Genomic DNA, 22,348 nt, shown 5'->3' with positions numbered 1-22,348 from the left:
CACTTTTTGGGTGGATTTTGGCTTCTGGAAGGTCATTTATAACTACTTCGTGAGTAACGAATGATTTAGAACGTCAATTCCACCTAAAATTCACTAATTTCTGGTTAAAATCGGGGTTCTTTGGTCCAAAATAGCATAAATACGATTTTAATCTAATTAAAAAGGATCTCCTATTCTAATTACGATGCTACACCAGAAATTTAAATCCAATTAAGTTACCTTAATTAATTTTTAGTTGTAAAAATTAAATGCAACATAGCTTTAATACCACTGTTAGGTTTTGCGGTGTTCGATACTGCGCGGAAAAAAAAACTCGAAAACTGGACCACATGCATAATAATTACAACATAAACAAAACACAAACATAGAAAGAGAAGAGAGAGAAAGAAACTCACCCTAGACGCGTGACTCGCTCATTCTATGAGCTCACACTTGAAAGCTTTAAGCTCTGCAAGTGCGAAACCTCCGACGGTTCACACCCTCGCTCACCGACTCGTAACCGGCCACTACCCCGTAGCTTAGACGGGGCTAGACCACAAATAACTTAGAGTTTTTTAACTAAGTTATTCTCGCTTTTGGAGATCCCTTTGTGTTCACCAACTCAAGTGAAATTCCCATTACCCAATGATGGGTAGTTATAGGGAAATGATCCAAAAAATTACCATCATCTTTCAATGTGAGATATTTAGTAAAATGCCAAAATAAAGATTTAATTTAACTCTAAATTAAATTAAAAAGGCAAGAAAATCATCAAACAACAAGTGACACAAGGAGAGCAAGGGGGTAGGGGAGGACCACCGTCCCCTTGCTCCCTAAGAAAGCCCTCCAAAACCGGCGCTCACCCGCACCAACCATATAGCGCCAGCTGGCGCCCGGCCTTGGGAACCAAGGCACGCCTAGCTGGCGGCCTGGTGCTCGGCTGGGCCTTCCTGCTGGCTTGCGTGTGCGCGCGGCCTAGCAAGCATGCCGCGCATGCTAGCTGGCTGCTACGGCGATGCTCTCCGCCAGGGAGGCCCAACAAGCCTTGGCTGGCGCGTTATGCGCGCATGGCTTGCTGGCCTCGATGCTGCGCATGGCTTGCCTGCCTCGCCCCCAAGGCTTGCTCGGCTAGCATGCCTAGCCATGCAATACATGTTGGGCTTGTGGCCGAGCCTTGCCTTGCAGCAAGGGCTTTGGCTAGCCTTGTTAGCCCTCGATCGGCTAGGCCATGTCGAGGCTAGGATTTTTACGCGCGTTGACTTGTTGTTTGACTGATTTTTCCATCTCGTTGACTCATAAATTCGACTCGACTTTCGACGCTCGGCCTCGACGCTCTAAGCTCGAAATCCAACTTCTTAGTTCGTAAAATCCCTATTGACTCATTCCACTAGTAGAAAAACACAAATGCACATCGGTTCAAAACCCCCCTATCGCACCGGCTTTGAACCGGTCTAGATTTAAGGGATGCCAAAAAATACAAATTTAGCACCGGTTCAAAACCGGTGGAAATTCTTAGTATTAGCACTGGTTACCGGTGCAAATTAATATTTTTGGCACCGGTTAACCGGTGCTAATACTCATTACCGCGCTTTTTTCGTTTGGTATTAATAACAATTGGCACCGGTTAACCGATGGCATTAATCTGTATATATTTTTTTTTTTTGGCAATAATAATAATAATATTAATATTAATAATAATAATAAAAAAAACATGTAGATCCTGCATTAATTCTAGCATTATTATAATATATTATAATAACAATAATTATTATAATAATTATTATTATTAGTACAATAATAAAAATAATAATTATTTTTTAAATTTAAACAATAACAACAATACATAGATATTAATAATCCCAAATTCAATACAATGAAGTGTCATATTTACAATTCCTCATAAAAAAAGAAGTGTCATATTTACAAACAATACTAATTAATAATGTAGTTAAAAAGGTAACAAAATCTAAATTCAAATAGATGTGACATTTACAAATTAAAGGTGATGAAAGACGCCAAAATGTTTCAAACATCATTAAGTTCCTTGCTTATCAACGGACCATCCCTTTGTACCTTGCAAAACTTTGAATTAACAAAAATTATGTTAGAATTAATTACTTAGGTTATGCATGTATAAATACATTTTAAGAAAAATAAATATCAAACTTGATTTATTATAAGTGACTATTATATATAAAATGTTTCTATTATCTGTAAGTATAAACAAGTAACTAATAGTCAAATTAAAGCATTTACAAGTTCACTTAGGCAAAAATGGCCTAAAATGGCATTGTAACAGCTTCTAACGTTTCCAAACTTTTCTATTTATTCTAAATTTCAATCCAACGACTTATACTTAGCTTATATACCATGTTTTTATTGTTGATAACCATAAACAAGCAACTAGGAGTCCAATTCATGCTTTTACAAGTTCACTTGGGCAAAAATGGCCTAAAATGGAATGTAATAGGTTATAACGTTCCCAAAGTTGTTATTCTTATAAATTTCAATCTAATGAGTTATACTAAGCTTATATACCAATTTTTTATTGTTGGTGATTATAAATAAGCAATTAGGAGTCAAATATATGCATTTACAAGTTTCGTTGGGAAAAAATGGCCCAAATAAGGCATATATGACTTCTATTTTTACTATTTTCTACATTTCTTATCAAATGAATTCATTCTTTCTCATAACATTTCAATATTACTTTGTTTTAGACGGCTAAGGCTTGAAATCACGTGAAAAGAGCATTTTACTAGGTTTTAGGACGCATTTTCTTTAAAAATGGCCTAAATAAGGCCTATGTGACTTCTACTTTGCCTATTTTCTACATTTCTTATCAAATAAACTCATTCTTTCTCATAACATGTCAATATTACTTATTTTTCGGTGGCTAAGGCATTTAATCACATGAAAAGAGAATTTTCCTAGGTTTTAGGACGCATTTTCATCCAAAATGGCCCAAATAAGGCCTATATGACTTCTACTTTGCCTATTTTCTACATTTCTTATCAAATGAACTCATTATTTCTCATAACATGTCAATATTACTTAGTTTTAGGCGGCTGATGCTTGAAATCACATGAAAAGAGCAATTTAACTAAGTCAACGGCATACCTCATCGAGTTGTAGTGTATCCGTATAACGACTCACTATGTCAAACATGAATCTCATCACGCATAGGCCACAATCAACTCCGTTATCTTGTTGTGCGAACTAGCATAGGAACAAAGTACATGAATCAAACATGCATAGCAAATTAGCAATATCTTACGCATTGTTTATTACAAAAATCACAATATCATGTGGCAATACCATCGGTTATTTCCATGTAGGATCTTAAGGAGCTCAACAATTTAGTTTCTTCATAACACTATAGAAAAGTAAGTTCAAATTGTTAAGTATGAGTAATAAATGAGTTAGGTAATGATAATCAACACTAGGTAGCTATATTTACTTTTGTAGTATGGCCTTCACGAGCAACTTTTTTGGTTGAGGCAATCGAGTTGAATCAAATAGGAAGATTGTGTTATTGGAAACACAAATCACCAACAGGGTCCAATGCAAACTACAAAAATTCACAATAGACAAACAAATCATGGTTAGTCGTACTCCTCATAACATGGGGCGAATATGAACTTGTACATCGTATTCCGCACGCACTAATTCCTTGATACTCTGTTCAACATAGTACATCACGTTAGGGTGGTTGGCTAAGATTCTAGTAGTGGAGGTCTGCTCGGGGCATAACCACCCAACTTGACAAGGAGAATCAATGTCACCTAAGTGCTCCAGTAGTGCTCTACATGTATGATAATAGAATATTAATGCAAAAATGAAAGATAATCACCACTAATCTGAATAACATAATTTAGCGGCATTGAAATACCTCATGAATGTTTGAATGATGGAAATGTTAAACATTGAACCACTTAGAAATTCCTTCACATATTCTTTGCTAATCCATGAAATTGCATCCTCATCATAGTAGAACGACGCCTTAGGTAGTGCAACTTCAATGGCAGTGTCACTAAGCAATAGACTAACACGATTGTGTAGAAAAGTTGAATCCTTAGAGAGCGATTGAAGGATCGTGACTCCAACAAGTGGAGTAGCTTGCATGGCTGAACCTCTTGAAGAGTTCTTCTTCGACGCTTGTTCACTCTTCGACCGTTGTTCACTCATCTTCTTTATAAGTTGATCAATGCTTTTATGCTTCTCCACCCTCTTTCTCTTTGAAGTTTGGCTTTTATTCGAAATCTGATCAAACAAATCACGCAATTGGTTAGAAAATAAATCCATCCAACTCTAAGGAAGACAACCGCGCAAAGAGTAAAGAGCCCAGGCCGCAGCAGCCCAGGCAACAGCTGCATAGGCCGCAACAACTAAGCAGCGGAGATGGGGGTCGTGGAGTCTTGAGTTGCGGCAGAATTTTTGTATTTTTTTTTAGAGGACAAGTGAGTGAGTGCATATTGGTTATTCAACAAAAAATCTGAAAATCTTACCTCGTTGATCAACCTTACCCAAGCACGTGGCCATTGCACAAAGCTACCTTTTGTTTCCCAAAGTGTAGTAATCCCATCCTCCTCTATGGGCACTGGTAGCAGGATGTCATGGAACCCCACAATCACATAATTGATCTCGACCGAGTAATGTTGTGGCCTAAGCGGTCGCAAATGGATTGTATCATAGGTCGGTTGTGCACTAGTGATGGGCGTTAGAACGACCGCACATTCCACACTCATTCAAACACGTTTATAAGAAAACATCTCACAAACTAAGCACAATGATAAGTAAGAGTTCGGTCCACAAGGAACAGAATATTATCGCTAAAGATCTTAATACGCAAGCTAGTTCGAAGGCTTTTGTTGATTGGGGGTTCGTCAAGTAGACAAACAAACTATTGTTCTAAATCAAGTAATTAAAAGCACTAGGGAATGGGATCCACTCAACCATGAAAATTAGGCATATTGGGAGTAAAAGAGACAAGAGATAGCAAGGACTATATGTAAGACCAACCTCATGCAATTAGAAAAACAACTCACACTCCTAAACATAAATCCCTCATTAGTTTAGCAATAGGAGATACATAATCAAATTGCAATAAGTAATGACATACTTAATCTACATTTCCATGTCAAACTAAGCACAACATGCCATTAAGCTCCAAATTCAAGGGTAGCTACTCCTATCATGAAGAACTAACAAGTAATCTCATACAATCAATTTAATCACAAATCAAAAATCAATACTTCCCCCAAGTTTACTTAATTAATTATTAGGTTAAGTTTCACCCAACCCCTAGCAAGGAGGACTACTCACAATTCGTTGTGAGTAACACGCAAAGTTCCAAGTTGGGATTCTAAGTAGTTCAATAATTGGGGGAAAAGTGATTCACTATGGATAAAAATAACATGCAACATCAATTTATCAAGATTAAGAGAGATTCAAGTGACTTGAAATAACAAAATAAAATCAGAAAATAAGTAGAGACAAGTGAAAGAAGTCACTATTGAAGCTTCAAATGTTGAATAAATGCTGAAAAATCTAAGAATGAACCTTGAAGTTTGCTTTTACAATGATTAGATTTGAGAGTTTCCAAACTAAATCATCAACTAATTTATTGATCTAAGGTGCTAACTAAGAGGAAGTTTGCTGAAAAGTATTCTACTGCTTTCCCCTCCTAAAAATGAACTAAAGGGGTAGTATTTATACTCCCCGAATTACATAGTGAAATCCATCAAAAGTAACCCGGATTCCCAGTTAGGAGTGCCTGCTCCTCAACCTCGAGCGCTCGCTCCATAATCTTGCACGCTCAATCCCTTGTTCTTTAAAAGATTGGCAGATTCAAAACTCCATGGAGGTGCGCCCGCTCCTCGCAGGATGCGCGCCTGTCCTCGTTGAGGCAGATTCTAGCAGACCAACTAGGAGTGCCCGCTCCGACTCGGGTGCACGCCCGCTCCGGCTCGGGTGCACGCCCGCTCCTCACACGATCAGAAACATGGCAGAATTATGTAAACTTTGTAGGAGCGCCCGCTCCTCCAGGAGTGGCCTCTCCCTTCATTGATTGTTTGCTCTAGGTTCTTCCACGAGTTTTGTTTGCTTGTCAAAGCTAGTCTTATACCTACAATCATGGACAAACACATACAAAGAGGTGGCAAAGCCAAGATACAACATTTATATACAAAAGGGGGGTAGAAAAAGGGGAAAAGATTACAAAATCGGGTTAAAATCCCCACAATAAGTGGTCAAATAAACCACTTATCAACTAGCATACGCCACCAAATGCAAAGCTCCACTATTTGATAGCCTTGGGTGTAGAAGTGCGCAACGGGTCTCTTCCTAAACCAATTAGGAAGATCACTTATTGGAAACAAACATATCACAAGGGGTCTTTTCCTACACAATTGATAATGTAACAAAATTCACTACGCTAGAACTAAACAAATCACCTGTAAATCTGGAAATTCATCAGGTTTTGGATTATCAAGCTCCCTCGAGTCCGCATGTCCAGGGGTACCAACCTTCAATAGTAAATTAATAATGCCACCTTAGATCTCACGTAACTCAATATGCCAAAACTAATAGATTTGAAATTACCTCATGTATCTCATCTTCTCCATGTATCTCATCTTCTCCTTGTCCTTGTGGGTGACTACATGAGTCGGCCGGTGTAGTCGAGGGGAACGGCTAGCTCGGTAGTTTATTTGCTTCACCCAAGTATTGAATTCACCAACTATCTCGTTGCGTACTTGTTCCTTAATTGATGCCCCCTTGACATCCAAGGCATGTGGTGAGTTAACACTTGCTCGAGATCTTCCAGATTTGGTGTATTCTGCACCCATCACCTTTTCCCATCCTAGAAATGTCCCTCCCGAACCTAATACCCGTCCTTGATGGTAGGGCTTTCCCAAAGACAAGGTGAAAGGGTCTTTCTCTACAGTTTGGATGAGATTGCCTTCAACCAGTTCTTTAGTGTACTCAAGTTGTAGCAAAGTCAAAAAGCTAACATGAATATAGTTAACGTTTTTTTTATAGTGATATTTATGCAAAAGCTTCATAAAGTTCATAAGTTCATAGTTAGCTTACAAGTTTATCTGCCATTTTTTTGGTTTCCGAAGCCTTGATGACCCATTTTCCGATTCTTTGGATGACCCTAGAAGTGATGTGGGGTATACTCCCTCCTTGACTCACGTTTCCCTCCATTCACCAAATGTCTTAGACCCCGTACGATGAGTGTACTGCCTTTACAATGCATTTTTTGAATTTTGCTCCTACAGTTCCTACATAATTAGAAATGTTAGTATCATTACTACAAAAAGAGTCAATATATTATACAATTGTCAACAGATTTACCCAAACTTACAATTGCTTCCTTTTGACTTCTTTGAAGAACGAAAGCTTCCCAATCATCCTTCGATATGCTTGGCCAATTTTTCCATGGGAGTTGGTCATCCTTGATATCTTCATCATTTCCACCCCCATTATCCTTTCCCTTGCAAGCTTTCTTCTTCTTTGGTTTTTCTCACAACTTTATTAGTGATCCATCTACGAACTAAGGTGGTCTTGAAGTCTCAGAATCTTTCCGCTACTAAAGATTCAAACACCCTTCGCTAGACGTCATCATTAGGAATATTAAACTAACTCTGCAAGCACAAATAAAAGCGATTATTAGTTTCTCCTTTCAAACAATAGTAAGGTGAAGGTATTTATAATTGTGTAAATGTGCCAACAAAACACTTGCCCTTGTATCATCCCAAAATGTTTGAATGAAGCCTGGAGGTACTTGTTGCCAACCAAGTGTAATGGGGATTTTGCGCGCACATATGCCACCTTGAACAACATATTTCCGACGTCATTTGCCCGTAGGTTGGTCTACCTTGTCATACTCCAAGACCATGGGACCAGCGGATATCTTAAAACTTATCGTCGGACCCCTACCCTTTTTCTTAGCCGGTGCCTTTACCCCCCCCCCCTCTCCACCACCTGTGTTGTTCATTTGACCTTGTCATTATCACACTTGCTTAGCTCCCTGGCCTAATTAATACTCAGTAAACACCACTATATACTGTCTTAGCTTACAAACCTAAGCGACGTTAAAGATTATACACTATATGTGATGCTTAGCTTCCTAACGTAAGCAACATACATCGACAATAAACTACGATTATACTTTGCTTAGCTTCCTGACCTAAGTGCATTCATTGATTGTGTCACATGATATAATTGTCCTTAGCCTCCTGGTTAATAGGGGGATAATTAGGTCGTTGGACTAACTACCCTCAACCAAACAATATTTATAAGCCTAAACCTACACTAAACAAGTTTAGTGGTAGGTAAGGGGTGGAACCACAGAAACGGCGTAAAAACTATCAACACTACCACCAACTAAGCTAGCTCGAAGAGATATGACGAGTGAACTAATAATAAAAGGAAAACCAACAAATCATGGATTTTGAATCACATAAATAAAGACACTAGGAAATGGGATTCACTTAACCATGGAAATCAAGCAAATTGGGAGTAATAAAAATGATGGATAGCAAAGACCACATGTAAGACCAACCTCATGCAATTAAGAATACAACTCAAACTTCTAAACTTAGATCCCTCATGAGTTTAGCAATAAGAGATAAATAATCAAAGTTTCATTGAGTGATGATAAACTTAATTCACATTCCCATGTCAAACTAAGAACATCATGCCATCAAGCTCAAAATCTAGGGTAGCTACTCCTATCAATATGAACAACAAGCAATCTCATATAATCAATTTAATTATAAATCAATCACTAAGATTCTTCCCAAAATCACCTAATTAAACATTAGGTTGAGTTTCACCCATCCCCTTACTAAAAGGACTTCTCACAACTCATGGTGAATAACATGCAAATCAAAGAATCTAAAATCAAATCAACAATTAAGAACATTTAAGCTAAACAACTACATTAAACATGCAAGAAACTAAGCAAAACAAGAACTAAGGAAAGCAATTAAGATGAGATAGAGTAAGAAATGCTCATTAGATTATTGAGGAGAAATCCAACTCTATTGTCACTCTTGAATCTTCAACCTCTCAAACCTCCATTGATTTTCTTCACTTTCTCTCTCTAACCTACTCTTAAATCTAGAGAGAGAAACTATTCCTAAACCTAATTCTAATTTGAGGAAATAAAGAATAATATTCTTTTCCAAATTAAGTTAATGGTTATTTATACAATGCCAAATAGAAAGGACGGAGAAAACGAGGAAAAAGACCTAGATACAAGTCTGCACGGACGTGCCAAAGTTGGCACGGACACGCAGATTGAGACAGAAACTTCAAAAAGCTAAAGCAGAGTCCTGCAGAGACGTGCCGTATTTGGTTGGCACGGACGTGCACAATCGGCACAGACGTGCAAAATGTAGCACGTAAGTGCAGAATTTCCTGTTAGAAGCAACTTCGTTTAAGAAGACCATAACTTCTTTGTTACTCGTCAGAATAAGGCATATGACCAGTCGTTGGAAAGATCATGAGATTAATTTTACTCTCCATTTTGAATCACTTTAGTAGAAAAAAAAAGTTATGGTCAGTTGAAGTTGACCCTTGTGCAAAAATCATTCCAAAGTTCTTCCAAATGCTCTTTTCTTCACTCCAAGGCACTCTTTCTTTCTTCTTTCCTCGTTTTTCTTTCAACTTGGTGATAAGATTCATCTCTTCCTCTTCTTTCTTCCAACTTTATCGCCAAGCATCGAAATGCCTCAAAGTGTCGTCGTTGTGCCTAAAAGTGAACCAAAAACAACAATAACCCCGTGAAGCGTTTGACACACAAAAATGCATGAAAATAGAGTAATAAGTGGACAAATACATTAAAATGAAACAATATCAAGGCTCAAAACCACCCTAAAATCACACTAAATAGCAAGCTATCAAATCCCCTCAACCTAGACTTTTGCTCGTCCCGAGCATAATGATCACGACAAATCAAAAGGGAGGGAGAAACTTGCTAAACCTGAAACCCAAGAGAGGTAAAAAGAGGAAAAGGCAAGAAAACAAAATCCGAATTCGTGGCAATAACGATCGCTTTTAGCCCGAGTTAGAAGCCATTTAAACCTACAAGTCGCCTTATAGGACGAGTTTTCTCTCGTCAGGGGTTCCAGAGAGATTAACCCACAACTCACACAAACCACAACAATACACCAAAATCAAGAACAGGCTTCAATCTTTTCGCCCAAGTCAACTTATCTGGAGATGAATCACAAACAAAACAATTAAGAAACTTTCAAGGATTAGTGATATTAAAAATGTACACATAAGTTGAGGGTAAAAGGTAAAACTAAACAAAATTGCACTCGGACACGACTTTAAGGTTTTTACTAGTTCATTAGGACACATCCAGATATTCCAAAGTTCTTACAAGCCCTCTTTCGGTTATAAAATCTCAAAATGCTAGTCCACTTCCCAAAGTGCACAAAAAGGACCTCCTGACTTCACCCTAACTCGGGAATTTACAAACTATAAAGATAAGTGGTGTGGGAGGCATCCACAAATTGACCTCTACAAAGAAAAGAAAAATTATTTTGTGAAAGTTGTTAAAAGGAATTTCTTCTTTTTTTTTCTACTTTTGATATTTATTTTTCTTCTCTCTCTTTTTTTTTTTGTTTGAATAGTGCTCTTGCCTTTTTTTTTACCAAGAGCAGCTATTTCTTTTGTTAATTATTATTCCACTTATTACAAATAAACAAGAACTAATTCCCAAATAGAGTTTCATTTCGGGAGAGCTAGAGGCACACTAAGGGCACAAGGGACCGCAAATTGAATCAAGCATATCCTACTTCGAACAAATAGACAATATCCTAAACTAGATGTGCAATTGAACATTCATTAACTTTCATCTCATGTACACTAGTGCAATCAAGCTTAGCGACTCCTTAAATGACCCCAACCTTTGCATACAAATCTATTTTTTTTCAAAACAAACCTGTATTTGTCACTCAAGAGTCAAGGTAAGGGAAACACATAAGCACCCTCATTTAAGTTTCATCCTTGGTCATACTTTTCGTTCATTTATATATATATATATATATATATATATATATATATATATATATATATATATATATATATAATTTAATTTTTTTTTTCAAAAAATAAGAAAAACTTGGAAATACATATACAAATGTGCATGGCATGTATGAACCAGTATTCTACCCAATGTGATAGAATACCCTCTCCCAAGCTTGAATGAGACAAAATGCTTAAACCGTGGAGGGGAAAGAAAAGAAATATCTAATAACCAACCATATGATCACAAGCCACAAAAAGTTAGAGATAGGGTAAAAGAAGGATATTTTCGAATATGAGATAAATGTTATGCTCTCAAAAGATCCGAAATAGCCTCATAAGAGTCACAATCTCCAAAATCATGCCTTGTATCCATATGCTAGGAGAGAGAGAGGGTAATCTTCCTTAATTCTTGTTTTAAACCGATGCAAAAGAGTATATCAAGTCATGTTCCTAGCAAAGAGCACACAAAAATTTACATGACACATAATTTATACTAAAAAGAAAATAAAATGAAAGACAATAAAACATGGGTTACTTCCCGAGAAAGGCTTACTTAAAGTCCAAGCTTGACCGTACCTTTCTAGTAAATAACCCGCATAGGACGCAAAAGCTTGTCATACACATGGAAAACATTTCAAGAAATAGAGCATATGCGATGCTCATACGACAAGCAAGCACAAAGTACAAAGAGTCTCTATGCTTGAGGGGAGGAAGAAAATAAAAATAAAAATAATCAAAAGAAAAATCAAAATTAGAAGAAAAAGAGGGAAACTCATTTTGTTGCTTTTTTAGAGGTGAAAGCTCATCATTTAATTCAAAAATAAGGTCATGGGGGTTTGGAGAGACAAGGGGCTCCTGAATTGGTGGATTTTTGAGAAAATAAGGAAGTGAGATGGGATAAGAAGGAACATTTCTAAACTTTCTTGAAAAAGGGGTGTAAGTTGAAAGGATTGGAATTGAGATCTTACTCACAACCTTAATTATACCACCTAGCATGGAATCACAAGCTTTCTCTTCCAACACATATTCACTACCCTCAAAATTTTTTGAGATATCCTCAATCACCAAATGGGATTCTTCATTCTCAACAAGAGCATGATCGTCATTATTAACATTCCCTAAGTTACCATGAGCAAACATGGGTATCTCACCATCACCATAACCAAACTTTTCTCTAAGCAACCTCAAACCAATCTCCAATTGCACCAAATTGGTATCATTAATGGGTTACGAAGAGTTTTGAGGCTCAAGGGTGGAGGGATTGGTATCTAGGAATTCATCAAAAATCTCATATTCCATACTCCCTCTATCACCTTCAATATCATCATCATCGTCCTCAATTATACTCTTAAAAGCCAAATGAGGTGTCTCACTCTCTTGATTATCCTTAGGCTCACTCAAATGGGAGGAGGGAGAAGAAGGAAAGACATCCTCTTGGGATGAGGCTAGATGGGAAATTTTACTTTCCATCATTTTAATCCAAGCATCCTTTTCATTCCTCTCTTCATTTCGCCTTCTCATAAACTTCTGAAGCATCTCCATACACTTTTCTTCCTCTGATCTTTCCACTGAATTACCCTCACAAAAAGGCTCATTAGACACATATGGGAACTAATTGGGAATCGAGTATGAAAAAGGATAGGTAGATAAAGAATTATGTATTTGAGAATTCGGGGTGTGGGAAGCATCATTGGAATTCATGCACATATTTGATGAACATTGAAAAATATCATGAACATTATCAATATTGGGATGCATCTCATCACAATTAGCATACAAAGGGGAGGGGTTACCATCATACATCAAGGGTTCATCATGGGGAACATAAGAATCATCATTAGAGTTCATTCCAGAGTTAGAAAAATCACAACAATTAACATAATCACCTTGCTCATAGCTATCCCTACCAAACCACAAATAGAAATCCCAAGCCTCATCCAAAGATTTGGCTCGAAATTCACCATTAAACATGTTTTCAACCACCCCCCTAGTGTACTCATTCAAACCCCAAAAAATAACCTCACATTCCTCCCATAAGGTACAACCATGGTAATTAGAGAAGTCTTCAAACCTATCAAAGTATACCCAAAAGGGCTCATATTCATATTAAGGCAAAGAAGGACATCACATTTCATTTTTGACAAATTTATCCATGACTCAATAAAGCAAAACAAAAAGAAACCAAATGAGAAAGCTTTAATGTTTTTTAATTTTCCCCCTTTTTTTTCATAAACAAATAAAAAAAAGCAAAAAGAAAATAAAATATGCACAAAGACCTAGACTCAATAAGGTAATGCAACGATAATGGAAGCCGTTCCCGGCAACGACGCCATTTTGATAGGGGAATAATTAGGTCGTTGGACTAACTATCCTCAACCAAACAATATTTATAAGCCTAAACCTACACTAAACAAGTTTAGTGGTAAGTAAAGGGTCGAACCACAGAGACGGCGTAAACACTATCGACACTACCACCAACTAAGCTAGGTCGAAGAAATATGACGAGTGTGTAGGGTTTTGTAGTGACCCGACACTACGCGGAAGGAAACCCCCCAAGAACCTCCCCTTAATTAAAGCAATTAACAAGCATAATAAACTTAATCAAACAAGATTAAGAACAAGAATTATACCTTTGTTGCGTGCTTCGCTCCCGAAGAGAACTTACTTCAAAATCCCGAAACTACGAGATCTCCGACGGATCGTACCCTCGACCCGACCCGAGCGTCCCAAGTCTTGAAGGTTAGTCAAGACCCGGATAAAACAAAACTATGAGTTTTACGAATCAAAGGTTTACTCTAATTATTAGAGTTGCCTTTTTAATTCCACTCAAGGTTGTGTATTTCCCAATACCATGCCTTTGGTATTTATAGGGAAATGCACCCTTGAACTTCATTCCCCAACCAATGTGGGAGAATGAATAATTTGGCAATTAATTTATTTCAAAAATAAATTAATAATTAAATTCTATCACAATGCAACAAGTGTCAAGGGGAGAAAGAAGGTTAGGTGAGGACCATGAAGAGGTGGGGGGGACCATTGCCTTACCCCCCAAGGCTTTGCCCAAGCCTTGGTCCCCACCCCTCACAAAACTGCCTCAACTAAAGGGCTACTGGGCTGCTGCCAGCTAGCACGCCAGCTAGCAGTGCCAGCTAGCCCAGCCAGCTAGCACCAGCCCACCCAGCTGCCTTCACATCCTAGCAAGGCAGTGCATGCTTGGTGTTGGGCGATGCTTGGCGCTGGTGCGTGCTGGCGCTGGCCCCAGCACCACACGCATCCTCGCTGCACCTCTCGCACATTCTTGCATAGCCAGCATGCGTGCTGCTCGCGAGCCACGCATGCTGACCCCCTTGCCTCGCACCATACGCATCAGCCTCGCAACATATGCACTAGTCACGCACAACAAGCATCAGCCTCGCACCACACGCACACCCACGCATCACCTAGCAGCCTTGGTGCGTAGTTATGCTGGGCTGTTGTGCGTGGCCGAGCAATATGCTGGCGCTCAGGACCTCGCACATGCATGGTGCGCTACTTGGTGTTGCCATGCGAAGGCTAGCACGCAAGCCAGCACGCATGTTGCGATGGTGCGCCTGGTGCGCCTATTGCTTGCGATACGCTGCCAGGTGCTCCTGGTGCGCCTAGAGCTTGCGATAGGCTGCCAGGTGCTCCTGGTGCGCCTATTGCTTGCGATAGGCCAGCGATGGTGCGCCTAGGCTGCGATGGTGCGCCTAGGCTGCGCCTAGCCATGCTAGGTGCATGCTAGCTCGATCTACCCTAGCATCCACATGGCTAGGCCAGTGTGGTGCTATGGCTATGTTCATACTTGTCGCTTAGTGATTTTGCGACGCTCGGTCTCGACGCCCTATGCTCGATATCCGACGTCTGTATTCGTAAAACTCTGTCAACTCATTAAATCCTTTCGGATTAATTCGTCGTCTCAGATCGGTGATTCGATTGGTTTCGACCCGAAGGGTTCAGTTAAGATTAAGCTGTAATATCAATTGTTCCTCGATATTACTGATCGCAAGCGGCCTCCACCTAGGCATTCCGATCACTTGATCTTACTGAAGAATTAACTCTGTAATAATTCTGAACCCTTTATCGGAAGAATACACTTGTTGGAAGGACACCATTCCTTTCAGAGTGAACTAACAATAAAAGGAAAACCAGCAAACCATGGATTTTGAATCACATAAATAAAGACACTAGGGAATGGGATTCACTCAACCATGGAAATCAAGCAAATTGGGAGTAATAAAAATGATGGATAGGAAAGATCACATGTAAGACCAACCTCATGCAATTAAGATTACAACTCAAACTTCTAAACTTAGATCCCTCATGAGTTTAGCAATAAGAGATAAATAATCAAAGTTGCATTAAGTGATGATAAACATAATTCACATTCCCATGTAAAACTAAGAACATCATGCCATCAAGCTCAAAATCTAGGGTAGCTACTCCTATCAATATGAACAACAAGCAATCTCATATAATCAATTTAATTACAAATAAATCACTAAGAATCTTCCCAAAATCAGTTAATTAACCATTAGGTTGAGTTTCACCCATCCCCTAACTAAAAGGACTACTCACAACTCATGGTGAATAACATGCAAATCAAATAATCTAAAATCAAATCTACAATCAAGAAAACAATTAAGCTAAACAACTACATTAAACATGTATGAAACTAAGCAAAACAAGAACTAAGGAAAGCAATTAAGATGGGATAGAGTAATAAATGATCATTAGATTATTAAGGAGAAATCCAACTCTATTGTAACTCTTGAATCTTCAACCTCTCTAACCTCCATTGATTTTCTTCACTTTCTCTCTCTAACCTACTCCTAAACTACTTTAAAATCTAGAGAGAGAAACTAATCCTAAACTTAATTCTAATTTAAGGAAATGAAGAATAATCTTCTTTCCCAAATTAAGGTAATGGGTATTTATACAAGGCCAAATAGAAAGGACGGAGAAAACAAGAAAAAAGACCCGGATACAGGTCTGCACGGACGTGCCAATGTTGGCACGGACGTGCAGATTGAGGTAGAAACTTCAAAAAGCTAAAGTAGAGTCCTGTAGGGAGGTTCCATATTTGGCACGGAGGTGCAGAATTTCCTGTTAGAAGCAACTTCGTTATAAAAGACTATAACTTCTTTGTTACTCGTCAGAATAAGGCATGTGACCAGTCGTTGGAAAGATCTTGAGCAGAAAAAAAAAAGTTATTGTCAGTTGAGGTTGACCCTTGTGCAAAAATCATTCCAAAGTTCTTCCAAATGCTCTTTTCTTCACTCCAAGGCACTCTTCCTTGCTTCTTTCCTCGTTCTTCTTTCAACTTAATGATAAGCTTCATCTCTTCCTTTTCTTGCTTCCAACTTTATCGCCAAGCATCGAAATGCCTCAAAGTGTCGTCGTTGTGCCTGAAAGTGCATCAAAAACAACTATAACCCCGTGAAGCGTGTGACACACAAAAATGCATGAAAATAGAGTAATAAGTGGACAAAGACATTGAAATTAAACAATATCAAGGTTCAAAGCCACCCTAAAATCACGCTAAATAGCAAGTTATCACTGGCCTAAGAACATTCATCATGCATATATTATTTTTGAAGACGAGCAATTCAATTTGACAAGAAGAAAATCCATGCGATTACCTCACTTTGCTCAACGACGAAGTTCAAAAATTCTTTTATTTTTCATAGTTTTCTTTTGGGGAAGTTTAAAAAATTTACAAACTTTGCTCAACGAGGAAGTTCAAAACTTCCTTCCTTTTTCATCTTTCTTCATTTAGGGAAGTTCAAAAACTTTTTCAAATTATTTTTATCGAGGGAAGTTCAAAAATTCTTCCAAAACTTTCTTTTTCACGTCTTTCTTTTTCGGGAGAATGTCGGTACTCTCTACTCATGACAAAAAATAACATAAAATTATTTGCATTTTCAGTTGCTTGTGTCTGCATGCACGCACTCAGCTATAAATATACACACACAATCACAAGTTATACGCATGTCATGTCAAGTTAAACTTGGTCAAGTCGTAAGTCAATCACAGTCAATATGAGTCCTTTGGAAAATCCCGTTTTGCAAATGTCAGGTACGGCCCACGCTCGGGGACAATCGAACCATCAATAACCCACGTTCGGGGACAATTAAACCATCTACATCCCACGTTCGGGGATAATCGAACCATCTACAACCCAGGTTCGGGGACAATCGAACCGTCAACGTCAACAACCCACGTTTAGGGACAATCGAACCATCAACGTTAACAGCCCACTTTCGGGGACAATCGAACCATCAACATCTACAGCGCAAGTTTGGGGACAATCAAACCGCCAATTTATACTGCCCACGTTCGGGGACAATTGACCTTTCACCTAGTGGATCGCTCGAGGCGTAGTGGTTCACGATAGAATTCTCAAGGCGTGAAAAGCTGTCATCCAGTGGATTTCTCGAGGTGTAAAAAACTACCAAACGTATTTGCTGCCAACACAATGGTGTCAGATACGCATTCAATCCCCTTACTCTTTCATCTCAAAAACTAACGTTTTTCTGCAGGTATCGGCGTATATAGAGTGATTTAGGATCGCAGAACATCTTGAATCATTCTCCGTCCCTATCGACTACTTTGACTATCATTTTTGTTTCGAGTAAAAATACCCCGATCCATGTGGACCAATTGCATGCTGACACGTGTCACCCTTAGAGAGGTTTTTGAAAGGAATGGTGTCCTTACAACAAGTGTATTCTTCCGATAAAGGGTTCGGAATTATCACGGAGCTAATTCTTCAGTAAGGTCAAGTGATCGGAATGCCTAGGTGGAGGCCGCTTCCGATCAACAATTGATTATACAGCTTAATGTTAATTGAACCCTTCGGGTCGAACCCAATCGAACCACCGATCCGAGACGACGAATTAATCCAAAAGGATTTAATGAGTCAGCAGAGTTTTACGAATACAGACGTCGAAAATCGAGCCTAGGGCGTCGAGACCGAGCGTCGCAAAATCACAAGCGCCAAGTACGAGTGTAGCCGTAGCACCACAATGGTCTAACCATGTGGATGCTAGGCTAGTTCAAGCTAGCATGCACCTAGCATGGCTAGGCGCAAGCCTAATCACGCTAGGTGTGCTAGGCGCATCATCGCAGCCTAGGCGTGCACATGGCAACCTATCGCAAAGCACCACAAGCCCCAGGCAGCCCATCGCAGCTACCAGCGTGCTAGCCTGGGTGCCTGGGTGCGCATGGCAAGCTATCGCAAGCGCCACATGCACCAGGCAGCTCATCGCAGCTAGCAGCGTGCTAGCCTGGGTGCCTGTGTGCGCATGGCAGGCTATCGCAGCACCCTATCACCACGCACAACACCATCGCAGTGCTGGACACATGCGTGTGTGCGTGTGCGTGTGCAGCGTTGCCTAGCAGCACAGAGCTGTGTGCAGGTGTGCGTGCCTTCGCATGGCAGCACCAAGCACATCAAGCCAGCAAGCAGCACTGGCCTTGCGTGTGTAGGCACCATCGCAGGCCACGCACCAAGCACAGCGCACCTATGTGTGTGCGTGCCTCGCACCAAGCATAGCAGTGCTAGGCAGTGGCTGATGCGTGTGCGAGCGTTGCGTGGTGCATGGTGCGCAGCATGCTGCGTGCGTGGTGCGTAGGATGATGCGAGGGAAGGGCCAGCATGTGTGGCTCGCTAGCAGCACGCATGCTGGCTGTGCTAGCAATGGCGCGCAAGGAAAGTGTGCGTGGGCTGCTGGGGGGGCCAGTGCCAGTACTATGTGCTAGCAGCACCCAGCGCCAGCACACAAGCACCAGCACCAGCCCAGCAGCAGCACGCACTGGCTGGCTGACTGGGTGCTGGGCAGCAAGGCACTGCTAGCTGGCAACCCTAGCTGGCACGCTAGCTGGAAGCCAGCTAACCCTCCCTTAACCCAGTTTTGTGCAAGGTTGTGGGGACCAAATCAAGGCCTTGGAGAGAAAAGCATATGGTCCCCCACGTAGCCTTGGCCACCACTCTTTTGCATGTGATCATGCCACTTGTCGAAATGTGATTAACTTGATTATTTATTTAATTTGGAAATTAGATAAATCTTTGATTTTCAACACTCCCACATTGGTGGAGGATGAAAAACCAAAGGTTCATTTCCCTATAAATACCATGCTTGGGTATTGGGAAATGAACAACCTTTAGTGGAATTAAAAAGGCAACTCTAAGTAAGAGTAAATCTTTGATTCGTAAAAATCATAGTTATTTTATCCGGGTCTTGACTAACCTTTAAGACTTAGGACGCTCGGGTCGGGTCGAGGGTACGATCCGTCGGAGATCTCGTGTTTTCGGGATTTTGAAGTAAGAGCTCTTTAGGAGCGAAGCACGCGACAAAGGTATAATTCTTGTTCTTAATCTTCATTGATTAAGTTTAATATGCTTGTTAATTGTTTTAATTAAGGGGCGGGTCTTGGTGGGTTTCCTTCCGCGTAGTGTCGGGTCACTACGAAACCCTACAGCGGTATCGGAGCCACACTCCTTTTAATTTTTGCAATTATTTTTAAGTGTTTTAAAAGAATTTAATTTTCTGGTTCATGTTCTTCTAATTAGATTAGATGCTCGTTTTAATTAATTTTAAAACTCGATTTTATTTTCGATTTGGCTGTCGAACCCAGATTTTGGCTCAAAAATAGTGATTTTTGGGTGGAATCGACATTCTGGAACAGATTCAACCCTTATAGGGCTGTGTAGAAGCCGAATTCGAACCAGAAACCCATTTTTTCTGGGGTTTTGCGTTTTTCAACGAAAATATTAATTTTTTTTTAGCCTTGATTAATGCAAGCATTACAAGGTTAGATTAAATGCACATTTGCATCACTAATCTATTGGTTTTAAAATATCCTTGAGCATAATAATGGAGTTTTTATTAGTGCTTAAGTTGATATACCAATTTTTCACATAAACTTGTTTTTCACAAATTTTGCAAATAAAATGCAATAAAGTGTGAAAACTTGTTGTGATTTTGTAATTTTAAGTTCCCAAGTAATGTTAAAGTTCTAATCTTTAAAGGTTTAAATGATTGGAACCCTAACCCTAAATTCCATGTTGAACAAAGTTTGGATTTTTTCATGTTTGGTTGATTAAAATCCATCAAGTTCAATTACTTGTGAGTAAAATTTGATTAATCTTCATATTGGAAGATGTAATCTTGGTATTTTACACAAGTATGCAAGTTGGAAAATTTTTATCATTGGATGGTTAATTTATTTTTCCAACTCCCATTTGTCAAATCCATCATTTATTTGCATATTGGCAAGATTAATTTTGGATATAGCTCATTTTATTTTAAGCATAAAGTTAGACCTAATTTTATTCAAAATTGAAATTTTGGATAATTTAGGCTTGTGCACCAATAAAATAAATTTTATTTAAGTAGGACTTAATTTTATTTTATTTTATTTTTCCTCAAATTAATTCTAAAAAGCAATTTAGAATTAATTTCTGCCACACATAAATCGGAATCAAAATCCCGAGAAATGCACGCAAATCGATGCAAAATCGCAAGGGTCACCAAGGCTAGCCGTTCTGCCTAGCAGCCCAAATGTAGGCTGCCTGTGGTGCGCATATGGCTGTGCATCGTTGGTGCGTGGCTGTGTGGCGAGGAGGCATCTGCGTAATGAGTGTGCTGGTGCATGGGCCTTAGGCTGTTGGTGCATGGGCCTTAGGCTGTTGGTGCGCTTGTGCTGCTGCTAGGCAGCGAGACAGCAAGCCCCAGCCAGCCAGCCCATTGTTGCCTGCGCCAGCAAGCTGCTAGCATGTGTATCATGCTGTTGGTGCTAGCTAGCAAGGCAGGTTGTGCTAGGCACACTTGCTAGCTGCCAGCACTACGCACCATGGCGCAGGGCCATGGGCTGCCTAGCAGCCATGGTGCGCACCCACTAGGGGTTTTGTGGGAGGTTATTGCTTAATGTTTGAGCTATGCAATTTTGCAAATTTTTCAATTTTAAAATGTTTTGGTAATTATTTTAACGAGGCTAAAAACCTCGATTTTCGATTTTGCAAAATTTTGACAAATGTTTTGGTAATTATCGGATTAATTAAGTACGGATGCGAAATTTAGTGGGAGCTTAATTAAGTGCGTTAGCATTTTGCGTTTAGAAATAATGGATTAAACAACTTTGACTAGTTTTAATTAGGCGCGTTAATTGGATTAACCACCTAAGTTAGTTACTAGTTTTGCGTGTTTAATTACGTATTTCGTAAAATTGCATGGGCCATTCACAAATAGTGAATGGGTGAATGGACGATTGTTTTCAAAACAGGTCTTTGAAAATGGCAACTAGTGGGGCCCGACTAGGATAGAAAATACGGACTGCGTTCCGTTATGTATTTTTGTAAATCTAAATACGGTCGCATCAATAATATTGAGCTAAAATTTGTCGTTCCAAGAACAACACTTACCGAACTAATGCGCGTACGTGATGGATTACGCCAAAGCGAGGCATCACTACTTCCCTAGGAACGTAAGGTATACTAGGTATACAAGTTGTCTTGGTTAAGCTCAACGATATCAGTAAGGAGTCCTTAGATGCCGTGGCAAAAGAGATAAAATGTCAAGAATGCATTAGATGCGACATTTTATCAAACCGAGAGTAGCTTGGAGCTATTAGCAATTTGATTGCTTACCTTAAGATATTTAATGATCAAGACAAGCCAAAGCATGCTTAACCATTTCTTGATCTTTGGGATCTCGGAATCATTTTATTCTCGCCCATAAGGGACAATTTTAAATGCGTGGATAAAATGCTCAATAAGATTTAATATATGCATAAACGTTTTAAATTTCAACTTATTGATGTATGAATGGTTTTTCACTTCAAATTCTTTCAATTGTAGAATCATGTCTGCTAGTAACTCAAACAACGACCAAATGTGCCCGAAACTCCCCGAAAAGTTAGCTATCAAGCTTAACTTAACAAACCTTGAAGAATGGGAAGAAGAACTCAGGAGAACTCTCCGGAGTTGTTCCAAAGAGTATGTTCTGGATACTTCCCTCCCAACCCTCTGTTCCAAGAAACTCTTGAGTGACGAAACTTATTGTGCATGGTCAAGAGATTGCAAATTAGTGTCACAACTCATGGCTAATTCCATCCCGGAAGAATGGAAAGAAAAACTTCCATTCTCTTTCCCGGACTTGATCCTTGGAGGACTAAGGGATGTTGACGGTGTGAGATTCTCTATGAGTTTCAACGACAACACTGATGGACTCTTGTTTGAAGTGACTAGGTCACTTACAGACATGAATAAAAAGCCATCAGATCAAGGTTGTCTTGCGAA

This window comes from Chenopodium quinoa, unplaced genomic scaffold (assembly GCF_001683475.1).
Source record: "Chenopodium quinoa cultivar QQ74 unplaced genomic scaffold, ASM168347v1, whole genome shotgun sequence".
Lineage (NCBI taxonomy): Eukaryota > Viridiplantae > Streptophyta > Magnoliopsida > Caryophyllales > Amaranthaceae > Chenopodium > Chenopodium quinoa.
Note: the sequence above shows the minus strand (reverse complement) of the source record.